At 39.2% G+C, this 16,873-nt stretch overlaps 51 non-coding genes and 2 pseudogenes across 51 annotated transcripts; 30 read left to right on the forward strand and 23 right to left on the reverse strand.

Moving 5' to 3' along the window:
* Window positions 1-1,215: 1,215 nt before the first annotated feature.
* On the forward strand, window positions 1,216-1,334 carry LOC145307858 (5S ribosomal RNA; annotated as a pseudogene).
* A 72-nt stretch (window positions 1,335-1,406) lies between these two features.
* LOC145307835 (5S ribosomal RNA) lies at window positions 1,407-1,525 on the forward strand. The gene has a single exon (XR_013875703.1). It is a non-coding gene; the product is annotated as a 5S ribosomal RNA (ribosomal RNA).
* A 129-nt stretch (window positions 1,526-1,654) lies between these two features.
* LOC145307766 (5S ribosomal RNA) lies at window positions 1,655-1,773 on the forward strand. The gene has a single exon (XR_013875635.1). It is a non-coding gene; the product is annotated as a 5S ribosomal RNA (ribosomal RNA).
* A 61-nt stretch (window positions 1,774-1,834) lies between these two features.
* LOC145307847 (5S ribosomal RNA) lies at window positions 1,835-1,952 on the forward strand (annotated as a pseudogene).
* A 179-nt stretch (window positions 1,953-2,131) lies between these two features.
* LOC145307778 (5S ribosomal RNA) lies at window positions 2,132-2,250 on the forward strand. The gene has a single exon (XR_013875646.1). It is a non-coding gene; the product is annotated as a 5S ribosomal RNA (ribosomal RNA).
* A 1,706-nt stretch (window positions 2,251-3,956) lies between these two features.
* Window positions 3,957-4,121, forward strand: LOC145307896 (U1 spliceosomal RNA). Its single transcript, XR_013875735.1, has one exon. It is a non-coding gene; the product is annotated as a U1 spliceosomal RNA (small nuclear RNA).
* Window positions 4,122-4,388: 267 nt separating this feature from the next.
* On the forward strand, window positions 4,389-4,580 carry LOC145308055 (U2 spliceosomal RNA). The gene has a single exon (XR_013875888.1). It is a non-coding gene; the product is annotated as a U2 spliceosomal RNA (small nuclear RNA).
* Window positions 4,581-4,910: 330 nt separating this feature from the next.
* Window positions 4,911-5,028, forward strand: LOC145308068 (U5 spliceosomal RNA). Its single transcript, XR_013875900.1, has one exon. It is a non-coding gene; the product is annotated as a U5 spliceosomal RNA (small nuclear RNA).
* A 516-nt stretch (window positions 5,029-5,544) lies between these two features.
* LOC145308486 (5S ribosomal RNA) lies at window positions 5,545-5,663 on the reverse strand. The gene has a single exon (XR_013876315.1). It is a non-coding gene; the product is annotated as a 5S ribosomal RNA (ribosomal RNA).
* An 87-nt stretch (window positions 5,664-5,750) lies between these two features.
* Window positions 5,751-5,869, reverse strand: LOC145308615 (5S ribosomal RNA). Its single transcript, XR_013876438.1, has one exon. It is a non-coding gene; the product is annotated as a 5S ribosomal RNA (ribosomal RNA).
* A 159-nt stretch (window positions 5,870-6,028) lies between these two features.
* TRNAA-AGC (transfer RNA alanine (anticodon AGC)) lies at window positions 6,029-6,101 on the reverse strand. The gene has a single exon. It is a non-coding gene; the product is annotated as a tRNA-Ala (tRNA).
* A 90-nt stretch (window positions 6,102-6,191) lies between these two features.
* Window positions 6,192-6,310, reverse strand: LOC145308401 (5S ribosomal RNA). The gene has a single exon (XR_013876235.1). It is a non-coding gene; the product is annotated as a 5S ribosomal RNA (ribosomal RNA).
* A 152-nt stretch (window positions 6,311-6,462) lies between these two features.
* Window positions 6,463-6,581, reverse strand: LOC145308659 (5S ribosomal RNA). The gene has a single exon (XR_013876482.1). It is a non-coding gene; the product is annotated as a 5S ribosomal RNA (ribosomal RNA).
* A 651-nt stretch (window positions 6,582-7,232) lies between these two features.
* Window positions 7,233-7,351, reverse strand: LOC145308549 (5S ribosomal RNA). Its single transcript, XR_013876374.1, has one exon. It is a non-coding gene; the product is annotated as a 5S ribosomal RNA (ribosomal RNA).
* A 152-nt stretch (window positions 7,352-7,503) lies between these two features.
* LOC145308303 (5S ribosomal RNA) lies at window positions 7,504-7,622 on the reverse strand. The gene has a single exon (XR_013876143.1). It is a non-coding gene; the product is annotated as a 5S ribosomal RNA (ribosomal RNA).
* Window positions 7,623-8,273: 651 nt separating this feature from the next.
* LOC145308244 (5S ribosomal RNA) lies at window positions 8,274-8,392 on the reverse strand. The gene has a single exon (XR_013876087.1). It is a non-coding gene; the product is annotated as a 5S ribosomal RNA (ribosomal RNA).
* Window positions 8,393-8,592: 200 nt separating this feature from the next.
* On the forward strand, window positions 8,593-8,665 carry TRNAK-UUU (transfer RNA lysine (anticodon UUU)). Its single transcript has one exon. It is a non-coding gene; the product is annotated as a tRNA-Lys (tRNA).
* A 75-nt stretch (window positions 8,666-8,740) lies between these two features.
* Window positions 8,741-8,812, forward strand: TRNAD-GUC (transfer RNA aspartic acid (anticodon GUC)). Its single transcript has one exon. It is a non-coding gene; the product is annotated as a tRNA-Asp (tRNA).
* Window positions 8,813-8,902: 90 nt separating this feature from the next.
* Window positions 8,903-8,976, reverse strand: TRNAI-AAU (transfer RNA isoleucine (anticodon AAU)). Its single transcript has one exon. It is a non-coding gene; the product is annotated as a tRNA-Ile (tRNA).
* Window positions 8,977-9,113: 137 nt separating this feature from the next.
* TRNAR-UCU (transfer RNA arginine (anticodon UCU)) lies at window positions 9,114-9,186 on the forward strand. Its single transcript has one exon. It is a non-coding gene; the product is annotated as a tRNA-Arg (tRNA).
* Window positions 9,187-9,262: 76 nt separating this feature from the next.
* On the forward strand, window positions 9,263-9,385 carry TRNAL-CAA (transfer RNA leucine (anticodon CAA)). The gene is made up of 2 exons: window positions 9,263-9,300; window positions 9,341-9,385. It is a non-coding gene; the product is annotated as a tRNA-Leu (tRNA).
* Window positions 9,386-9,441: 56 nt separating this feature from the next.
* On the reverse strand, window positions 9,442-9,514 carry TRNAM-CAU (transfer RNA methionine (anticodon CAU)). Its single transcript has one exon. It is a non-coding gene; the product is annotated as a tRNA-Met (tRNA).
* Window positions 9,515-9,585: 71 nt separating this feature from the next.
* TRNAG-UCC (transfer RNA glycine (anticodon UCC)) lies at window positions 9,586-9,657 on the reverse strand. The gene has a single exon. It is a non-coding gene; the product is annotated as a tRNA-Gly (tRNA).
* A 131-nt stretch (window positions 9,658-9,788) lies between these two features.
* On the forward strand, window positions 9,789-9,861 carry TRNAV-AAC (transfer RNA valine (anticodon AAC)). The gene has a single exon. It is a non-coding gene; the product is annotated as a tRNA-Val (tRNA).
* Window positions 9,862-9,864: 3 nt separating this feature from the next.
* Window positions 9,865-9,936, forward strand: TRNAE-UUC (transfer RNA glutamic acid (anticodon UUC)). The gene has a single exon. It is a non-coding gene; the product is annotated as a tRNA-Glu (tRNA).
* Window positions 9,937-10,039: 103 nt separating this feature from the next.
* Window positions 10,040-10,121, forward strand: TRNAS-GCU (transfer RNA serine (anticodon GCU)). Its single transcript has one exon. It is a non-coding gene; the product is annotated as a tRNA-Ser (tRNA).
* Window positions 10,122-10,210: 89 nt separating this feature from the next.
* TRNAL-UAA (transfer RNA leucine (anticodon UAA)) lies at window positions 10,211-10,294 on the forward strand. The gene has a single exon. It is a non-coding gene; the product is annotated as a tRNA-Leu (tRNA).
* A 111-nt stretch (window positions 10,295-10,405) lies between these two features.
* TRNAS-UGA (transfer RNA serine (anticodon UGA)) lies at window positions 10,406-10,487 on the reverse strand. The gene has a single exon. It is a non-coding gene; the product is annotated as a tRNA-Ser (tRNA).
* Window positions 10,488-10,595: 108 nt separating this feature from the next.
* Window positions 10,596-10,668, forward strand: TRNAP-CGG (transfer RNA proline (anticodon CGG)). Its single transcript has one exon. It is a non-coding gene; the product is annotated as a tRNA-Pro (tRNA).
* Window positions 10,669-10,712: 44 nt separating this feature from the next.
* On the reverse strand, window positions 10,713-10,785 carry TRNAA-CGC (transfer RNA alanine (anticodon CGC)). Its single transcript has one exon. It is a non-coding gene; the product is annotated as a tRNA-Ala (tRNA).
* Window positions 10,786-10,925: 140 nt separating this feature from the next.
* On the forward strand, window positions 10,926-10,997 carry TRNAW-CCA (transfer RNA tryptophan (anticodon CCA)). Its single transcript has one exon. It is a non-coding gene; the product is annotated as a tRNA-Trp (tRNA).
* Window positions 10,998-11,068: 71 nt separating this feature from the next.
* On the forward strand, window positions 11,069-11,175 carry LOC145308162 (U6 spliceosomal RNA). Its single transcript, XR_013876000.1, has one exon. It is a non-coding gene; the product is annotated as a U6 spliceosomal RNA (small nuclear RNA).
* Window positions 11,176-11,268: 93 nt separating this feature from the next.
* Window positions 11,269-11,340, reverse strand: TRNAA-UGC (transfer RNA alanine (anticodon UGC)). Its single transcript has one exon. It is a non-coding gene; the product is annotated as a tRNA-Ala (tRNA).
* Window positions 11,341-11,487: 147 nt separating this feature from the next.
* TRNAT-UGU (transfer RNA threonine (anticodon UGU)) lies at window positions 11,488-11,559 on the forward strand. Its single transcript has one exon. It is a non-coding gene; the product is annotated as a tRNA-Thr (tRNA).
* Window positions 11,560-11,687: 128 nt separating this feature from the next.
* Window positions 11,688-11,767, forward strand: TRNAL-UAG (transfer RNA leucine (anticodon UAG)). The gene has a single exon. It is a non-coding gene; the product is annotated as a tRNA-Leu (tRNA).
* Window positions 11,768-12,276: 509 nt separating this feature from the next.
* On the reverse strand, window positions 12,277-12,366 carry TRNAI-UAU (transfer RNA isoleucine (anticodon UAU)). Its single transcript is given in 2 exon segments — window positions 12,277-12,312; window positions 12,329-12,366. It is a non-coding gene; the product is annotated as a tRNA-Ile (tRNA).
* Window positions 12,367-12,460: 94 nt separating this feature from the next.
* TRNAR-CCU (transfer RNA arginine (anticodon CCU)) lies at window positions 12,461-12,533 on the reverse strand. The gene has a single exon. It is a non-coding gene; the product is annotated as a tRNA-Arg (tRNA).
* A 124-nt stretch (window positions 12,534-12,657) lies between these two features.
* Window positions 12,658-12,729, reverse strand: TRNAE-CUC (transfer RNA glutamic acid (anticodon CUC)). Its single transcript has one exon. It is a non-coding gene; the product is annotated as a tRNA-Glu (tRNA).
* A 449-nt stretch (window positions 12,730-13,178) lies between these two features.
* TRNAN-GUU (transfer RNA asparagine (anticodon GUU)) lies at window positions 13,179-13,252 on the forward strand. Its single transcript has one exon. It is a non-coding gene; the product is annotated as a tRNA-Asn (tRNA).
* Window positions 13,253-13,303: 51 nt separating this feature from the next.
* On the reverse strand, window positions 13,304-13,376 carry TRNAR-ACG (transfer RNA arginine (anticodon ACG)). The gene has a single exon. It is a non-coding gene; the product is annotated as a tRNA-Arg (tRNA).
* An 85-nt stretch (window positions 13,377-13,461) lies between these two features.
* Window positions 13,462-13,534, forward strand: TRNAV-CAC (transfer RNA valine (anticodon CAC)). The gene has a single exon. It is a non-coding gene; the product is annotated as a tRNA-Val (tRNA).
* Window positions 13,535-13,607: 73 nt separating this feature from the next.
* TRNAQ-CUG (transfer RNA glutamine (anticodon CUG)) lies at window positions 13,608-13,679 on the forward strand. Its single transcript has one exon. It is a non-coding gene; the product is annotated as a tRNA-Gln (tRNA).
* Window positions 13,680-13,750: 71 nt separating this feature from the next.
* On the forward strand, window positions 13,751-13,823 carry TRNAF-GAA (transfer RNA phenylalanine (anticodon GAA)). The gene has a single exon. It is a non-coding gene; the product is annotated as a tRNA-Phe (tRNA).
* A 59-nt stretch (window positions 13,824-13,882) lies between these two features.
* TRNAT-CGU (transfer RNA threonine (anticodon CGU)) lies at window positions 13,883-13,956 on the reverse strand. Its single transcript has one exon. It is a non-coding gene; the product is annotated as a tRNA-Thr (tRNA).
* Window positions 13,957-14,033: 77 nt separating this feature from the next.
* Window positions 14,034-14,106, reverse strand: TRNAK-CUU (transfer RNA lysine (anticodon CUU)). The gene has a single exon. It is a non-coding gene; the product is annotated as a tRNA-Lys (tRNA).
* Window positions 14,107-14,198: 92 nt separating this feature from the next.
* Window positions 14,199-14,269, forward strand: TRNAG-GCC (transfer RNA glycine (anticodon GCC)). The gene has a single exon. It is a non-coding gene; the product is annotated as a tRNA-Gly (tRNA).
* Window positions 14,270-14,325: 56 nt separating this feature from the next.
* On the reverse strand, window positions 14,326-14,444 carry LOC145307887 (5S ribosomal RNA). Its single transcript, XR_013875727.1, has one exon. It is a non-coding gene; the product is annotated as a 5S ribosomal RNA (ribosomal RNA).
* Window positions 14,445-14,510: 66 nt separating this feature from the next.
* LOC145308045 (5S ribosomal RNA) lies at window positions 14,511-14,629 on the reverse strand. Its single transcript, XR_013875879.1, has one exon. It is a non-coding gene; the product is annotated as a 5S ribosomal RNA (ribosomal RNA).
* A 519-nt stretch (window positions 14,630-15,148) lies between these two features.
* On the forward strand, window positions 15,149-15,313 carry LOC145307897 (U1 spliceosomal RNA). The gene has a single exon (XR_013875737.1). It is a non-coding gene; the product is annotated as a U1 spliceosomal RNA (small nuclear RNA).
* A 267-nt stretch (window positions 15,314-15,580) lies between these two features.
* Window positions 15,581-15,772, forward strand: LOC145307972 (U2 spliceosomal RNA). The gene has a single exon (XR_013875810.1). It is a non-coding gene; the product is annotated as a U2 spliceosomal RNA (small nuclear RNA).
* A 330-nt stretch (window positions 15,773-16,102) lies between these two features.
* On the forward strand, window positions 16,103-16,220 carry LOC145308069 (U5 spliceosomal RNA). The gene has a single exon (XR_013875901.1). It is a non-coding gene; the product is annotated as a U5 spliceosomal RNA (small nuclear RNA).
* Window positions 16,221-16,599: 379 nt separating this feature from the next.
* Window positions 16,600-16,670, forward strand: TRNAG-GCC (transfer RNA glycine (anticodon GCC)). The gene has a single exon. It is a non-coding gene; the product is annotated as a tRNA-Gly (tRNA).
* A 66-nt stretch (window positions 16,671-16,736) lies between these two features.
* Window positions 16,737-16,855, reverse strand: LOC145308488 (5S ribosomal RNA). Its single transcript, XR_013876316.1, has one exon. It is a non-coding gene; the product is annotated as a 5S ribosomal RNA (ribosomal RNA).
* Between the last annotated feature and the right edge of the window lie 18 nt (window positions 16,856-16,873).

The raw sequence follows: 16,873 nt of genomic DNA on the forward strand, positions 1-16,873 counted from the left end.
AAAAATGAATATAATATACAATTATAAGATTTATGTACAATCATTAGATGAAAACCAGTTTCTATCCAACATATTAGAATGAAAACGAGAAAGTGTTTTCATTTAATAAATATTAAATTTTAAAAAAAATTAGTTACATTGTATGATTATTATGATTAATAGGTTGAGTCGATTTTTTGAATTTGAAATTAAGATTAATTAAAATTTCTTAAAGCACAGGCATGTTGCATATCAAAATGACCGCAATGAAATGCTGATTACAAATCTGAAAACCGTTTTAAAAAATATTAATTCAGTATGAAATAATTATCAAATAACCTACCAAAATTAACAATTTTGACTAAATCAGCTGTTTTTAGATAATTGAACTAGTGCTTTTCAGATTCGTTTTTGCAATGTGGTCATTTTTAAATGCAATATGGCTGTGTTTGAAATAATTTAAATTTTTTGATTTAAAAGGGAAAGACACTTTTTATACCCCCCGCGCAGCGGCAGCCATAACAGGCAAGTCACTTTTGAAACTTTAATGGGGCTTTCGATACATAAATATGAATGTCACAACTTATGATAAAGTAAAATCTTAACATAAACGCAAATTGATTCCGCTTACTGATTTTATGAAACATTAGTAATATATTAGAAAATATTTTGTTTGATTTTTTTGCTAGTTTTACTTATAAAGTATTTTGAAATATAAAAGAAATTAATTAAAATTTTTTGCTTGATGTATTTTTTTGTATTTAAAAAAATGCTGTAAACTCTTGTTGGGGTTTTAAAACTATAACATACTTAATGACCATACAGTCAAAAACCTTGCCGAAACTTAATCGCTGGGGCGAAAAAAGTGGCGATCTGTTAAACTATTTTCTAAAAATTTTTGTGTAAGTTACCTATTTGATAAAGAATTTCCAAAATTAATCGTTGTGGGGAGAAGGGGGGGGGGAGTAAAAAATTTTCTCCAAGAACCCTATTTGATAATAAATTACCAAACTTAATTGTTAACCTATTATCTCAGTTCCTATTAAAGGTAGAAGGCTACATGTTGAAAGCACCAGTTCTCGTCCGATCACTGAAGTTAAACAACATTAGGACAAGTTAGTACTTGGATGAGTGTCCGCCTGGGAATACTTGGTGTCGTAGGCTTAACATTTTTGGAATTTTAACCCAAACCTAACTAAACCTAACACAAGTTTGAAAAGTATTTTTTAATTTAATGTCTACGGCCATACCATGTTGAAATCGCCAGTTCTCGTAAGATAACTAAAGTTAAGCAACATTGGGCCAAGTTAGTACTTGGATGGGTGACCGCCTGGGAATACTTTGTGTCATAAACCTAAAATTTTTGGAATTTTGACCCAAACCTAACTGAACCTCACACTAGTTTGAAAAGTATTTTGTAATTCAATGTCTACGACCATCCCATGTTGAAAGCACCAGTTCTCGTCCGATCACTGAAGATAAGCAACATTGGGCAAAGTTATTACTTGGATGGGTGACCGCCTGGGAATACTTGGTGTCGTAGGCAAAAACTGTCACATTTTTTTATATACCAAGATTACCAAGACCTAGCACTGGTTGCGTTAAAAAAATACGCATGTTTTTCTGTGCTGTGTCATTTTGCATTTAATATTTGCAACATTTTCAATATATAAACGTCTACGGCCATACCATGTTGAAAACACCAGTTCTCATCGGATCACTGAAGTTAAGCAACATTGAACCAAGTTAGTACTTGGATGGGTGACCGCCTGGGAATACTTGGTGTCGTAGGCCTAACATTTTTGGAATTTTGACCCAAACCTAACCGAAAATTGAAAGTATTTTTTAATTCAATGTCTACGGCCATACCATGTTGAAACACCAGTTCTCGTCCGATCACTGAAGTTAAGCAACATTGGACCAAGTTAGTACTTGGATGGGTGACCGCCTGGGAATACTTAATGTCGTATAAATATTGCCTCTGATCTTTCTTTTTCATTTTAATTTTGCAATATGAAGATATAAAATGTCGTATTTGCATTATAAATTTTTAAAATTTGTTGTATAATTAGGATATGGTTACAATTTTTTAAAAATTGTCTTACAAAGAAATAAAACAAATACCTTTACGCCACAGTTTCCATCGATAAACGTCTACGGCCATACCATGATGAAAGCACCAGTTCTCGTCCAATCACTGAAGTTAAGCAACATTGGGCCAAGTTAGTACTTGGATGGGTGACCACCTGGGAAAACTTGGTGTCGTAGGCTTAACATTTTTCAAATAAATATTGCCTCTGATCTTTCATTTGGTTTGGGTCAAAATTCCAAAAATGTTAATTAATCTTAATTTCAAATTCAAAAAATCGACTCAACCTATTAATCATAATAATCATACAATGTAACTAATTTTTTTTAAAATTTAATATTTATTAAATGAAAACACTTTCTCGTTTTCATTCTAATATGTTGGATAGAAACTGGTTTTCATCTTATGATTGTACATAAATCTTATAATTGTATATTATATTCATTTTTTGCTACAAGAAAAAAAAATTTAAAGCTCTGTTTCATAGATAGGAATTAGTTGTTCTCTAAATATTATATATTCTTTAGTTTCTTTGAAAGTGACTTAGTGTGTATATGGCAAAATACAACTTTGTCATAGTATATATGTTATTATTAAAAACAAACTCTGACCATTAAAGAAAAATATTTCTGGTATTTACCCCACCAAATAATGGTTGTGATGTTTACTTTAGTAGGAAGTCTTCTATTAAAACAAATGCAACACAATGTTTACTTTGGTAAAAAGTCTCCTATTAAAAAAAATGAATCACCTAGCGGCCAAATTATTAACCACATATTACATATTAAAATTAAAAAATGCTTATAACAAGTTATGGGATAAATTTCACCCTGAAAGAAAAGCATATGACAACACACCTCTTTATATTAGCTTGGTTAAAGTACATAGTAAATAATTGAAACAGTTATTACCTTATAATCTATTTTTCCAAGTCAGTACTTGGATGGGTGACTACCTGGGAATACTTGGTGTCATAGGCAAATCAAACTCTGACCATTAAGGTAAAATATTTCTGATGTTTACCCCCCCAATAATGTAGGTTATGAAGCTTACTTCAGTAGGAAATCTTTTATTAAAATAAACACAACACCTAGCGGCCAAATTATTAACTACATATAACATATTAAAAGTAAAAAGTGCTTATAACAAGTTATGGGAAAAGTTTGACCCTGAAAGAAAAGCAAAACACTTCCTAATGAAATACCAAGCAATGATAGCTTGGTTATAGTATATAGTAAATATTTTAAAAAATACCTTATAATCTCTTACTCATGAAACACAACAATTAAGGATCCTCTCCAGGAGCAATATATGTATAAACCTACCTTTTCTTACATTAAAACGAGCCGATGGGTTAAAATACACCCTTAAAAATTTTATCTGATATCACACCTCTCAATGAAGTATTCCAAGCAAGTTTGGCTTGGTCAGATTAGACAAACAACAGTTACATTTTATACTACTATTAATTTTGTTATTAGAAACTAATGCTGACCATAGAAGGAAAATACCCACCCTCCCCCTACTATAGACTATAGGTTGCGAGATTTTTTGTTAATATGTGGTTGCAGTGTGAACTGTAATGCTATTTCTGTCAGAGCTGATGATAGCTCACTATCTGCAATAAGAATTCATAACCTGTAAAGTAGCAATCATGTATTTTATGTAGTCAATAATTTGGCCTCTAGGTGTCGCATTTGTTTCAATGGAAGACCTCCTACCGAAGGTTTCATCAACAAAGTATGTAACCAACTATTTGAAAAAGTATAAATATAGCATTTCTGAGGGGACACTTCAACTGAATCATGTTTTGTGTAAAGTCGTGGAGCTGGTCAGCAAAATATCTATAGTCTTTGTCACCCATACACTGAAATCGACTCTTTCCCTCATACTTACCTGGCGTGGAGGTTAACCATGATCACTAAGGTGGTTCCTCTAGGGTGAGGCTGTGCCATTGCACTCAGGCATGGCTGACCCCTACGATTACCCCAAATGTGGGTAACTCGAACGCACAATTTTTGGTAGTTGGGGACTGCGTTCGCGCATCCCCTAATAAATGCAGAACAGACAACAGAATTAGAATGTTTAACTTAACCATCTAGTTCAAATTTTACACACCAGGAATTGCTAAACTTTGTGTAGTTGGCCAGAAAAAGGCTTCTATCGAAGCCCAATTTAAAGTAAAGTCTTTGCTTTGAACTAGGCAGATTGACTATACTCTCTCTAACAATGATTAGGCAGCCTGCATGCCAATCTTTTGCCAGACAGTACCATAGTCAGGTTATGACTCTAAGGTAGTATACTGGAACTATTCTTTGGCATCGCTTCTCGGCCTTTTGGATAAGATCAAAGTGTGGTAACTGTTCTTATCAGCTTAATATCTGATACGGGGACCATGTGTCCCCTTTGATATTAAACTCATTTTTGTTAGGGGATGAGGACTTGGAGCTTGCTCCAGCCTTATCACGGGTTGGCCTGGTATTGCAGTACCACCAGGATCGGCCCACTTGTCCCCACTTCTAAACTGGACCACTCAATACATTGTGTACAACCTGTATCAAGTTTGCACAAGTCAACAAGCATGCTGCCAAAAGCACAATGGCTCCACTTCCTTTATGTAGTTCAATGTTTTAATGCTAGGTGGTGCAAACCCCTAAAGTTGAATGTCATTTAATGGATAATTTTCTGCCTCAAGTTATTCTAGGGGCTTGTGTTTTTTTTGGTGAATAAGCTGAACTTTGACACAATCTCTACATGTCTTTGCTGACAACTACATTAGATTGGTCAATGGAACAAGCCTAACAGCTGCCAAGGATATGGAGCTATTTGTGTTGTTTGAGCATGTCCAGGATCTACCTACAGCACGAATAAATCTTTCGCCTTTTACTAAAGATTTCCGTGTAAGTGGATCATATTGGAATTACATCCAATTTATCTGAAGGCTTTCCATGAGAGAGCCCACTTAAAGAAACATATTACAACAGGCATGTAGGGACAGGATGTCAGGATGTGTTTACCACAAAATATATGACAAATGACAAATAGCCTACGGTAGGAATAACTAAAATTGCAGTTACCATTTGTCTAAACTGACCAAGCTATACTTGCTTGATTCACTTCACTAAAAGGTGTGTACAAGTGAACCAAGGATCACTCAGATATTGTCTTGCCGGGCTGAAGAAAGTCCTTACCTACTGCCAAAGTCTACTTACAGCAAGTCATATTCATCGTTCAGGTGTAAAGCTATATCAATCTGTATTTGGGTTATAAATTGACAGATTTCTGAATAATGATTTTCAGCAAGGGGTTGTGTTATACGAATAGCCAACGAGCATGCCAGCAACGTTGGTTCAGTGGTAGAATGCTCGCCTGCCACGCGGGCGGCCCGGGTTCGATTCCTGGACGTTGCAGCAATTATTTTCTACGTTAACACAACTTTTCTGTTTTCAGTGACAAGATAAGAAAGAAAGATGTAGAGTTTACGACACCAAGTATTCCCAGGCGGTCACCCATCCAAGTACTAACTTGGCCCAATGTTGCTTAACTTCAGTGATCGGACGAGAACTGGTGCTTTCAACATGGTATGGCCGTAGACATAAAGTTACAACATGATTTTCAAACTTGTGTGAGGTTTAGTCAGGTTTGGGCTAGGATTGGTTGGGTCAAAATTCCAAAAATATTGAGCCTACGACACCAAGTATTCCCAGGCGGTCACCCATCCAAGTACTAACTTGGCCCAATGTTGCTTAACTTCAGTGATCAGACGAGAACTGGTGCTTTCAACATAGTATGGCCGTAGACATTTACTCTAAGCAAAGGCTAACTTCTGGTTTATTAAATAACATTCTAATGCAACAAAAAGGTTTAAAGTTTTACTGGTTTAAATTTTCAGACTTTTGTTTTTCTTTGAGTGTTTATTTTTTTGTTTGGTGCTTGTGTAGTAGGGGGATAAATGATACTTGGAGATGCGGGGTATCGATCCCCGTACCTCTCGCATGCTAAGCGAGCGCTCTACCATCTGAGCTACATCCCCTTGGGTTTCACCTTATGTTCTCAGTGATTAGAAATTTCTCTTGGACAAGAAAGAAAAAGAGACAAATTTGAAATATGGATAAAATGTTAGAGCCTACGACACCAAGTATTCCCAGGCGGTCACCCATCCAAGTACTAACTTGGCCCAATGTTGCTTAACTGCAGTGATCGGACGAGAACTGGTGCTTTCAACATGGTATGGCCGTAGACATATATCAACGGAAAATGTGGCGTCAATTAAATGCAAAATGCATTACGAAGAGAAAATGTGGCGTGAAATGAATGCAAAACGTCCAACAGTACAGGAATCTACGGACAAGGAAGAAAAAGAGACAAATTTTGAAATATGGATAAAATGTTAAAGCCTACGACACCAAGTATTCCCAGGCGGTCACCCATCCAAGTACTAACTTGGCCCAATGTTGCTTAACTTCAGTGATCAGACGAGAACTGGTGCTTTCAACATGGTATGGCCGTATACATTTATCAAAGGAAAATGTGGCATAAACTAAATGGAAAATGCATTACCAAGAGAAATTACGTACAGGTATCTACGGTAAATGATTTTAAGTTCTTGATTGGTTTCAGTGATTAGTGGGTTCTCTTTAACCCTGAATAAAGAAGTTTGTGACTGACTAAGACAGACACTCAACCCGAGCGGACTCAAGGTGAGCGAACCATCGAAGCAGAGCTGATACACACCTCTTGTAGAAGTGAATCAAGCAATATTAGCTTGGTCGTTTTAGACAATGATGTAAAGTTACTTGGACAATCATATATTTTTGATATTTGTTAAAGGTCCGACCGGAAAAGTTAATTTTCATAAAATACAAGCACAAAGTAACTAAAATATTAATCCAAATAGGTATGTGTGATACTAAAAGATATCATTTTATCGAACAATAATAGTTGTCAACCCAAAACTCATGCCTTAACACGGAGAAAACAAAGCCTAACTGGGAACTAAATAGAGCTGCCATCTGGTGACAAAAACAGTAACTACACATTATATCATAGTGGTTGCATTGTATAAGGGCTTTAGGTGTAAAAAATGAACATAAGCAGTTGTCTGGTTTACATTTCTCAGACTTTGTTTTTTTTTTCTCAACTTATAAAAAAGGATGAAAAGATTTGCCTACGACACCAAGTATTCCCAGGCGGTCACCCATCCAAGTACTAACTTGGCCCAATGTTGCTTAACTGCAGTGATCGGACGAGAACTGGTGCTTTCAACATGGTATGGCCGTAGACATATATCAACGGAAAATTTGGCGTCAATTAAATGCAAAATGCATTACGAAGAGAAAATGTGGCGTGAAATGAATGCAAAACGTCCAACAGTACAGGAATCTACGGACAAGGAAGAAAAAGAGACAAATTTTGAAATATGGATAAAATGTTAAAGCCTACGACACCAAGTATTCCCAGGCGGTCACCCATCCAAGTACTAACTTGGCCCAATGTTGCTTAACTTCAGTGATCAGACGAGAACTGGTGCTTTCAACATGGTATGGCCGTAGACATTTATCAAAGGAAAATGTGGCATAAACTAAATGGAAAATGCATTACCAAGAGAAATTACGTACAGGTATCTACGGTAAATGATTTTAAGTTCTTGATTGGTTTCAGTAATTAGTGGGTTCTCTTTAACCCTGAATAAAGAAGTTTGTGACTGACTAAGACAGACACTCAACCCGAGCGGACTCAAGGTGAGCGAACCATCGAAGCAGAGCTGATACACACCTCTTGTAGAAGTGAATCAAGCAATATTAGCTTGGTCGTTTTAGACAATGATGTAAAGTTACTTGGACAATCATATATTTTTGATATTTGTTAAAGGTCCGACCGGAAAAGTTAATTTTCATAAAATACAAGCACAAAGTAACTAAAATATTAATCCAAATAGGTATGTGTGATACTAAAAGATATCATTTTATCGAACAATAATAGTTGTCAACCCAAAACTCATGCCTTAACACGGAGAAAACAAAGCCTAACTGGGAACTAAATAGAGCTGCCATCTGGTGACAAAAACAGTAACTACACATTATATCATAGTGGTTGCATTGTATAAGGGCTTTAGGTGTAAAAAATGAACATAAGCAGTTGTCTGGTTTACATTTCTCAGACTTTGTTTTTTTTTTCTCAACTTATAAAAAAGGATGAAAAGATTTGCCTACGACACCAAGTATTCCCAGGCGGTCACCCATCCAAGTACTAACTTGGCCCAATGTTGCTTAACTTCAGTGATCGGACGAGAACTGGTGCTTTCAACATGGTATGGCCGTAGACATTTGACCATGGAAAATGTGACTTATACTAAATGCAAAATGCTACAATACAGGAAAATTATGGAGGGATGATTTATTCTATACAACTCAGGTTGCACTTAACCAAAAATAAACAGAGAGAAAACCAAGCCTACCATGAACTAAAATGCTGCTGCCATCTGGTGAGACAATTTTGTTACTGTAATTTTAGAATAGCATGATGCCCGGGTAGCTCAGTCGGTAGAGCGTTAGGCTTTTAACCTAACGGTCCAGGGTTCGAGCCCCTGCTCGGGCGCTCCCATCTTTTGTTCAAGTCTCCAATCAGTGTGATACGTACGTAGCGACTAGAAAATGGCTGATTTATAAGAATTCCTCGATAGTCTAGTGGTGAGGATCTCCGCCTGTCACGTGGAAGGCCCGGGTTCGATTCCCGGTCGGGGAGAGATAACTTTTTCAACCTTGTGAAATTTCTTTTTTTTACCATTAAATATTTCCGCCACTGCAAACTGTTCAATTTGGTAAAAGTATTATCTGGCCCGTAGGGGGATCGAACCCGTGACCTTCGCGTTATTAGCACGACGCTCTAACCAACTGAGCTAACGGGCCTGACTGACATGATGTGTATAAGTATAAGCACAATACAAAAACTACATACTTTTTTTCTTCTCTACTTGATTTTCTTTTTCTTGCCTTCCATAATGTTTTCTGTCAACAAATGCTACTATTTTCTTTTCTTTAACCAAGTCCCATTAGCGCAGAGGATAGCGCGTTGGACTTCTAATCCAAAGGTCCTGGGTTCGATCCCCAGATGGGATGCTAACATTGCATTTTGGCTAACCTTTTTGGCTTATCAAAACATGGGATTTCTTAATCCGTGAACACTTTATTAACAGTCAGGATGGCCGAGTGGTCTAAGGCGCCAGACTCAAGGACAACTTCCTTGCTCTCTGATAGAGAGTGGATGTGAGAATTCTGGTCCTCGATGAGGGCGTGGGTTCGAATCCCACTTCTGACAAAACTATTTTTTCACATTTTTTCAAAACACAACCAGGAGATGAAAAAATGTTTGCCTGCCCCCGGTGAGGCTCGAACTCACGGCCTTCAGATTATGAGACTGACGCGCTGCCTACTGCGCTACGGAGGCTTGTTGGCAATATAGGATTACTACACTTTTTAAATGTACAAAAATGTACTCCTAGGCAACACAGATGAAAATGCGTCAGCCGGGAATCGAACCCGGGTCAACTGCTTGGAAGGCAGCTATGCTCACCACTATACCACTGACGCTTATTGTACAGAACTATAATGTACTCAAAAGAGAAAACCACAAATACATTTTTGCCTAGTAACTAGCACACTTTAGTCAGGAGTTTAAAGAAAAAAATTATGGCAATAAAGCTGTCTATCTGATGTAACAAGTTTCCGTGGTGTAGCGGTTATCACATCTGCCTAACACGCAGAAGGTCTCCGGTTCGATCCCGGACGGAAACAGAATCCCACGTGGTCTAACGGCTAGGATATCTGGCTTTCACCCAGGAGGCCCGGGTTCAACTCCCGGCGTGGGAAGTCTTTTGACACGAGTGATGCAATATTTACTTTGTTGTTTTTGTGTTTGTTGTTGTTGTTGTTATGTATGCTTTGCAAGTAATCTAGCTTAATCTCTTTCACAGACGAGGTGGCCGAGTGGTTAAGGCGTTGGACTGCTAATCCAATGGGCTCTGCCCGCGTGGGTTCGAATCCCATCTTCGTCGCGAGAATTATTTTGTGGAGCTTTGCTAAATCAGTGCTTGTCAGTCGTGATTTCATGCGTTTTGCAATGAGTGCCGCATTGTGGCAACCTGTCAGGTTGGCCGAGTGGTCTAAGGCGTGAGATTTAAGCTCTCATAATCGTAAGATTGCGTGGGTTCGAACCCCACACCTGACAAAAGACTTATTTTAACACTATACCAGGAAGGCCATGTGAGTTGCAAGGTAACTTTCTGGTTTTGCAAAAAAAAAATGAATAAAACACTAGAAACTAACAAAATCTGTAATTCGCAGCCGGCAGGATTCGAACCTGCGCGGGGAAACCCCATTGGATTTCAAGTCCAACGCCTTAACCACTCGGCCACGACTGCTGGCTCTGGCAGACGGCCATCCATCAATCCAGGATCACAGCTGGAAGCAATCGGCAGGTAAATTGATGAATTACAGGTTGCTACTGACAGTTAACAGGGCACAAGCCAGGCTTGATGGTCTAGGCGGCATGATTCTCGCTTCGGGTGCGAGAGGTCCCGGGTTCAACTCCCGGTCAAGCCCATGGTTTTGCCTAATACTTTTGAAAATTGAAAAGAAAAAAAATTTGGAGTCGTCGGGATTTGAACCCGAGACCTTCTAAATGCGAATCAGACGCTCTACCAGCTGAGCTACGACCCCTGGTCTCCATCATAGGGGCCGGACGAAAGCAGCGCCTTTTTTCTATTGGTCGCTTGCATTGTATAGTGGATAGAAAAAAGGGAAAAAAAGACTTTCCTTTAGTTTTGCATGAATTCAAAGTTGCAGCAATTCAAACATCTGACTCTGTGGCGCAACGGTAGCGCGTCTGACTCCAGATCAGAAGGCTGCGTGTTCAAATCACGTCAGGGTCAACAGAATTGTTTTTTTGCAATTTGTGTAACAAATGCTGATCTTTATGGACAACTAAATTCTATTCTCAAATGTACTTGCTTCGGCAGTACATATACTAAAATTGGAACGATACAGAGAAGATTAGCATGGCCCCTGCGCAAGGATGACACGCAAAATCGTGAAGCGTTCCACATTTTTGTGTCCGCATAACCCCATACAAATATTTTTTCACTAAAGTACTCATTTTGAACAACAGACAACTTCAAAGAAATAACAAAAATCATTGATAATTGGAGATGCCGGGGATCGAACCCGGGGCCTCATACATGCAAAGCATGCGCTCTACCACTGAGCTACATCCCCCTGTTGAATGCATGAGCTGACTAATACTCAAATGAATCTTTTAGCAATTTCAAAGTCTTTAACACAAGGTGCCAACCGCAATGGCTTAGGTTAGGTTAGGTTAGGCTAGGTTAGGCTAGGTTTAAATTGTGCCACGTGAACAGGCAAGCCTCTATAGCTCAGTGGCAGAGCACTGGTCTTGTAAACCAGGGGTCGAGAGTTCAATCCTCTCTGGAGGCAGTTAATTTTGTAAAATCACTCACTGGAAAAACAAATTTTTTTTTAGGTGTTTGATGCTTTTACACAGTAAGGCTGAAAAAAAAACTTAAGAAACAATTTTTCTTATTCGCACAACTGCCAGCACAACAGGCAGTTTGGCCGAGTGGTCTAAGGCGCTGGTTTTAGGCACCAGTCCGCAAGGGCGTGGGTTCGAATCCCACAGCTGTCAAAAATTTATTTTAGTAATAACTCGGTTACTATGAATTACAATTACAATTTAGTATCCTTCTGCCTTTCTAGATCAGATAAGATTCATCATTCTTGAGTGTACATACATAAACAATGAAATCAAAAGTTTCAAAGATTTTTACAAAACACATTGGAGGATTTTTCATGGCATAATTTAAATCACAAATCTTTATACATTTATATGGTTATTCAGTCAATTTTATCGAATTTGTTATTAACTTGATAGATTTAAAACAGTAGTAAAAAGAAAATACCAATCTATCTATATTCTTTAACAAACTTTTTTCCTTGATTGATTGTTGGTTAGTAAAGCATAGTTACAAAAAATTTTTGAAATCGAACCACAGTACCTGTATTTGATATTATGAGGTACTGCTAGAGAATATTTTAGTATTTTGGTAAGATAAAATGCTTTGATTAAGTAAAAAAAAATTTATTTTTGCTCTTTTCGTGGAAGACCCTGCCAGGTTTAAGGGTTGAAAAAGTGCTTGCTCTAGGTGAGGCTCGAACTCACAACCCCGGCATAACTTGTTGTACTGTCTATAAGTACCGTGCGCTAACCGATTGCGCCACTAGAGCAGCTTGCTTTCACTTTCCATATTTGCTACTACACTGCCTTCAAGAAACCTTGGAAGCACTGCAACCAAAACAACTTTTGCTAAAAAGATAATGTTACCCACGGCGAGACTCGAACTCGCAATCTTCGGTTTAGGAGACCGACGCCTTATCCATTAGGCCACGCAGGCTTGGTGTCACCCTGGCTGAAAAGTAAAAACTTAGAAATATCCAATTCTCTATCTTTTTTATCTCCTTTTTTTTTTGGATCGGGGATGTTGATATAATTACTTGGGGGTTCGACAAAATGTATTTTTCCGTTACCGGGAATCGAACCCGGGCCTGCTGGGTGAGAGCCAGCTATCCTAACCACTAGACCATAACGGAAGCTGGCGTAATTATACCCAAAATTAAACATGAAAAAAATTGCAATTCAACTGGTACATTGTGACAGAAATTGATATGATTGTTGACTGGAACCGTGGCGAGGTTCTGTAATCCTGCTACTGGGAGGTCAGAGTTTGGGATGGTTTGAGGCAGGGAACGCCTGGTTACCATTGAAACACGTTGAATTGGCGTCCGCACTAAGCCTGGCATCAACATGGCCACCTAGGGGGAGTCCTAGGTGATCAGGTTGCTTAATGAGGGGCGGATTGGGCCAGAGGGGAAACCCAGCAGCCAAGAGCTTCCGTGTCGGTCAGTAGTCGGACCGCGCTAATGAGTGTTCGGTGGTAATTAGCCCTACCAACATAAGTAAACCAATCTTTTTTTGTTTTTATATTTTAAGGCTCCATAGAATAATATTAAAAATAATGTAATGTTATTAGCTTGTATCAGCCTCCGTGGCGCAATCGGCTAGCGCGTTCGGCTGTTAACCGAAAGGTTGGTGGTTCGAGCCCACCCGGGGGCGACTTATTTTATAGCAATTTTCTTTAATAGCCAAACGAATCTTTAAAATTTTCGATCTCGGCAGGATTCGAACCTGCAATCTTCTGATCCGTAGTCAGACGCGTTATCCGTTGCGCCACGAGACCTGGCTTAACTTAATGACGTGGCTTTGTAGTTGCACATTTTATGTCTGTTTGTTATGTATCTTGGCTTGGTTTCTTAGTTGACAATGGTTCCTTAGTGTAGTGGTTATCACGTGTCCTTCACACGGACAAGGTCGCCGGTTCGATCCCGGCAGGAACCATTACATAAGGTTTTTTTTCTTTTCTTTTTATACAAAATTTTTTTTTACCCTTTGGAGTTTGGATCTGCATCAAGGTCCTATGGTGTAATGGTTAGCACTCTGGACTCTGAATCCAGCGATCCGAGTTCAAATCTCGGTAGGACCTAAACTTTTTAGAGTCATGTAAAAGTGATCTTTTTTCCATCTTGACCAAGATAAGCAACATCATTTTAACTAGCCGTGATAGCTCAGTTGGGAGAGCGTTAGACTGAAGATCTAAAGGTCCCCGGTTCGATCCCGGGTCGCGGCATTTTTGCAAATCTTTACCCTATGTATGTGTAGCCATGGATAGTAGTAATAAAAGGATCAAGGCACCACCGAGAGTCGAACTCGGGATCTCCTGTTTACGAGACAGGCGCTTTAACCAACTAAGCCATGGCGCCTGAATTACCCTATTGTCAGTATATCACGAAACAAATTCAAATATATTTTTAAAAACTGTTCCATTTAAAAAAAAATTCGCCCAACGTGGGGCTCGAACCCACGACCCTGAGATTAAGAGTCTCATGCTCTACCGACTGAGCTAGCCGGGCTATGTTGGCTGCCAGGGCTCTGCACTTTGTATGGTTGGTCTTTGCAATAGGTACACAAAAACTAACTACACGAATATCATGAGAGCAAGCCAGCAACGTTGGTTCAGTGGTAGAATGCTCGCCTGCCACGCGGGCGGCCCGGGTTCGATTCCCGGACGTTGCAGCAATCATTTTCTACAGTATCACAACTTTTTTGAGGCAATTTTTGAAAAAAGGATAAGCCTACGACACCAAGTATTCCCAGGCGGTCACCCATCCAAGTACTAACTTGGCCCAATGTTGCTTAACTTCAGTGATCGGACGAGAACTGGTGCTTTCAACATGGTATGGCCGTAGACATTAATTGTGTGGGGTTTAGTTAGGTTTGGGCTAGGATTGTTTGGGTCAAAATTCCAAAAATGTTAGGTCTACGACACCAAGTATTCCCAGGCGGTCACCCATCCAAGTACTAACTTGGCCCAATGTTGCTTAACTTCAGTGATCGGACGAGAACTGGTGCTTTCAACATGGTATGGCCGTAGACATTTGGCAAGGCATTTTCACATTATAATGTGGATATTACCATACCATCCTTCTGTATGGTTTGTTGCGTTGCGACCAGTGCTAACTCTTGGTAATCTTGTTATAACAAGTGACAGTTTGCATCTTGTAATTGTCTAAACTGACCAAGCTAAATTTGCTTGATTCACTTCACTAAGAGGTGTGTATAGATCCAGTGGTTGCAGTGTGAACGGTAATGCTATTTCTGTCAGAGCTGATGATAGCTCACTATCTACAATAGGAATGCATAACCTGTGAAGTAGCAAACATGTATATTATGTAGTCAATAATTTGGCCTCTAGGTGTCGCATTTGTTTCAATGGAAGACCTCCTACCGAAGGTTTCATCAACAAAGTATGTCACCAACTATTTGAAAAAGTATAAATATAGCATTTCTGAGGGGACACTTCAACTGAATCATGTTTTGTGTAAAGTCGTGGAGCTGGTCAGCAAAATATCTATAGTCTTTGTCACCCATACACTGAAATCGACTCTTTCCCTCATACTTACCTGGCGTGGAGGTTAACCATGATCACTAAGGTGGTTCCTCTAGGGTGAGGCTGTGCCATTGCACTCAGGCATGGCTGACCCCTACGATTACCCCAAATGTGGGTAACTCGAACGCACAATTTTTGGTAGTTGGGGACTGCGTTCGCGCATCCCCTAATAAATGCAGAACAGACAACAGAATTAGAATGTTTAACTTAACCATCTAGTTCAAATTTTACACACCAGGAATTGCTAAACTTTGTGTAGTTGGCCAGAAAAAGGCTTCTATCGAAGCCCAATTTAAAGTAAAGTCTTTGCTTTGAACTAGGCAGATTGACTATACTCTCTCTAACAATGATTAGGCAGCCTGCATGCCAATCTTTTGCCAGACAGTACCATAGTCAGGTTATGACTCTAAGGTAGTATACTGGAACTATTCTTTGGCATCGCTTCTCGGCCTTTTGGCTAAGATCAAAGTGTAGTATCTGTTCTTATCAGCTTAATATCTGATACGGGGACCATGTGTCCCCTTTGATATTAAACTCATTTTTGTTAGGGGATGAGGACTTGGAGCTTGCTCCAGCCTTATCACGGGTTGGCCTGGTATTGCAGTACCACCAGGATCGGCCCACTTGTCCCCACTTCTAAACTGGACCACTCAATACATTGTGTACAACCTGTATCAAGTTTGCACAAGTCAACAAGCATGCTGCCAAAAGCACAATGGCTCCACTTCCTTTATGTAGTTCAATGTTTTAATGCTAGGTGGTGCAAACCCCTAAAGTTGAATGTCATTTAATGGATAATTTTCTGCCTCAAGTTATTCTAGGGGCTTGTGTTTTTTTTGGTGAATAAGCTGAACTTTGACACAATCTCTACATGTCTTTGCTGACAACTACATTAGATTGGTCAATGGAACAAGCCTAACAGCTGCCAAGGATATGGAGCTATTTGTGTTGTTTGAGCATGTCCAGGATCTACCTACAGCACGAATAAATCTTTCGCCTTTTACTAAAGATTTCCGTGTAAGTGGATCATATTGGAATTACATCCAATTTATCTGAAGGCTTTCCATGAGAGAGCCCACTTAAAGAAACATATTACAACAGGCATGTAGGGACAGGATGTCAGGATGTGTTTACCACAAAATATATGACAAATGACAAATAGCCTACGGTAGGAATAACTAAAATTGCAGTTACCATTTGTCTAAACTGACCAAGCTATACTTGCTTGATTCACTTCACTAAAAGGTGTGTACAAGTGAACCAAGGATCACTCAGATATTGTCTTGCCGGGCTGAAGAAAGTCCTTACCTACTGCCAAAGTCTACTTACAGCAAGTCATATTCATCGTTCAGGTGTAAAGCTATATCAATCTGTATTTGGGTTATAAATTGACAGATTTCTGAATAATGATTTTCAGCAAGGGGTTGTGTTATACGAATAGCCAACGAGCATGCCAGCAACGTTGGTTCAGTGGTAGAATGCTCGCCTGCCACGCGGGCGGCCCGGGTTCGATTCCCGGACGTTGCAGCAATTATTTTCTACGTTAACACAACTTTTCTGTTTTCAGTGACAAGATAAGAAAGAAAGATGTAGAGTTTACGACACCAAGTATTCCCAGGCGGTCACCCATCCAAGTACTAACTTGGCCCAATGTTGCTTAACTTCAGTGATCGGACGAGAACTGGTGCTTTCAACATGGTATGGCCGTAGACATAAAGTTACAACATGAT

This window comes from Acartia tonsa, chromosome 15 (genome assembly GCF_053477335.1).
Source record: "Acartia tonsa isolate MP-2025a chromosome 15, ASM5347733v1, whole genome shotgun sequence".
NCBI classification, from domain to species: Eukaryota; Metazoa; Arthropoda; class Copepoda; order Calanoida; family Acartiidae; genus Acartia; species Acartia tonsa.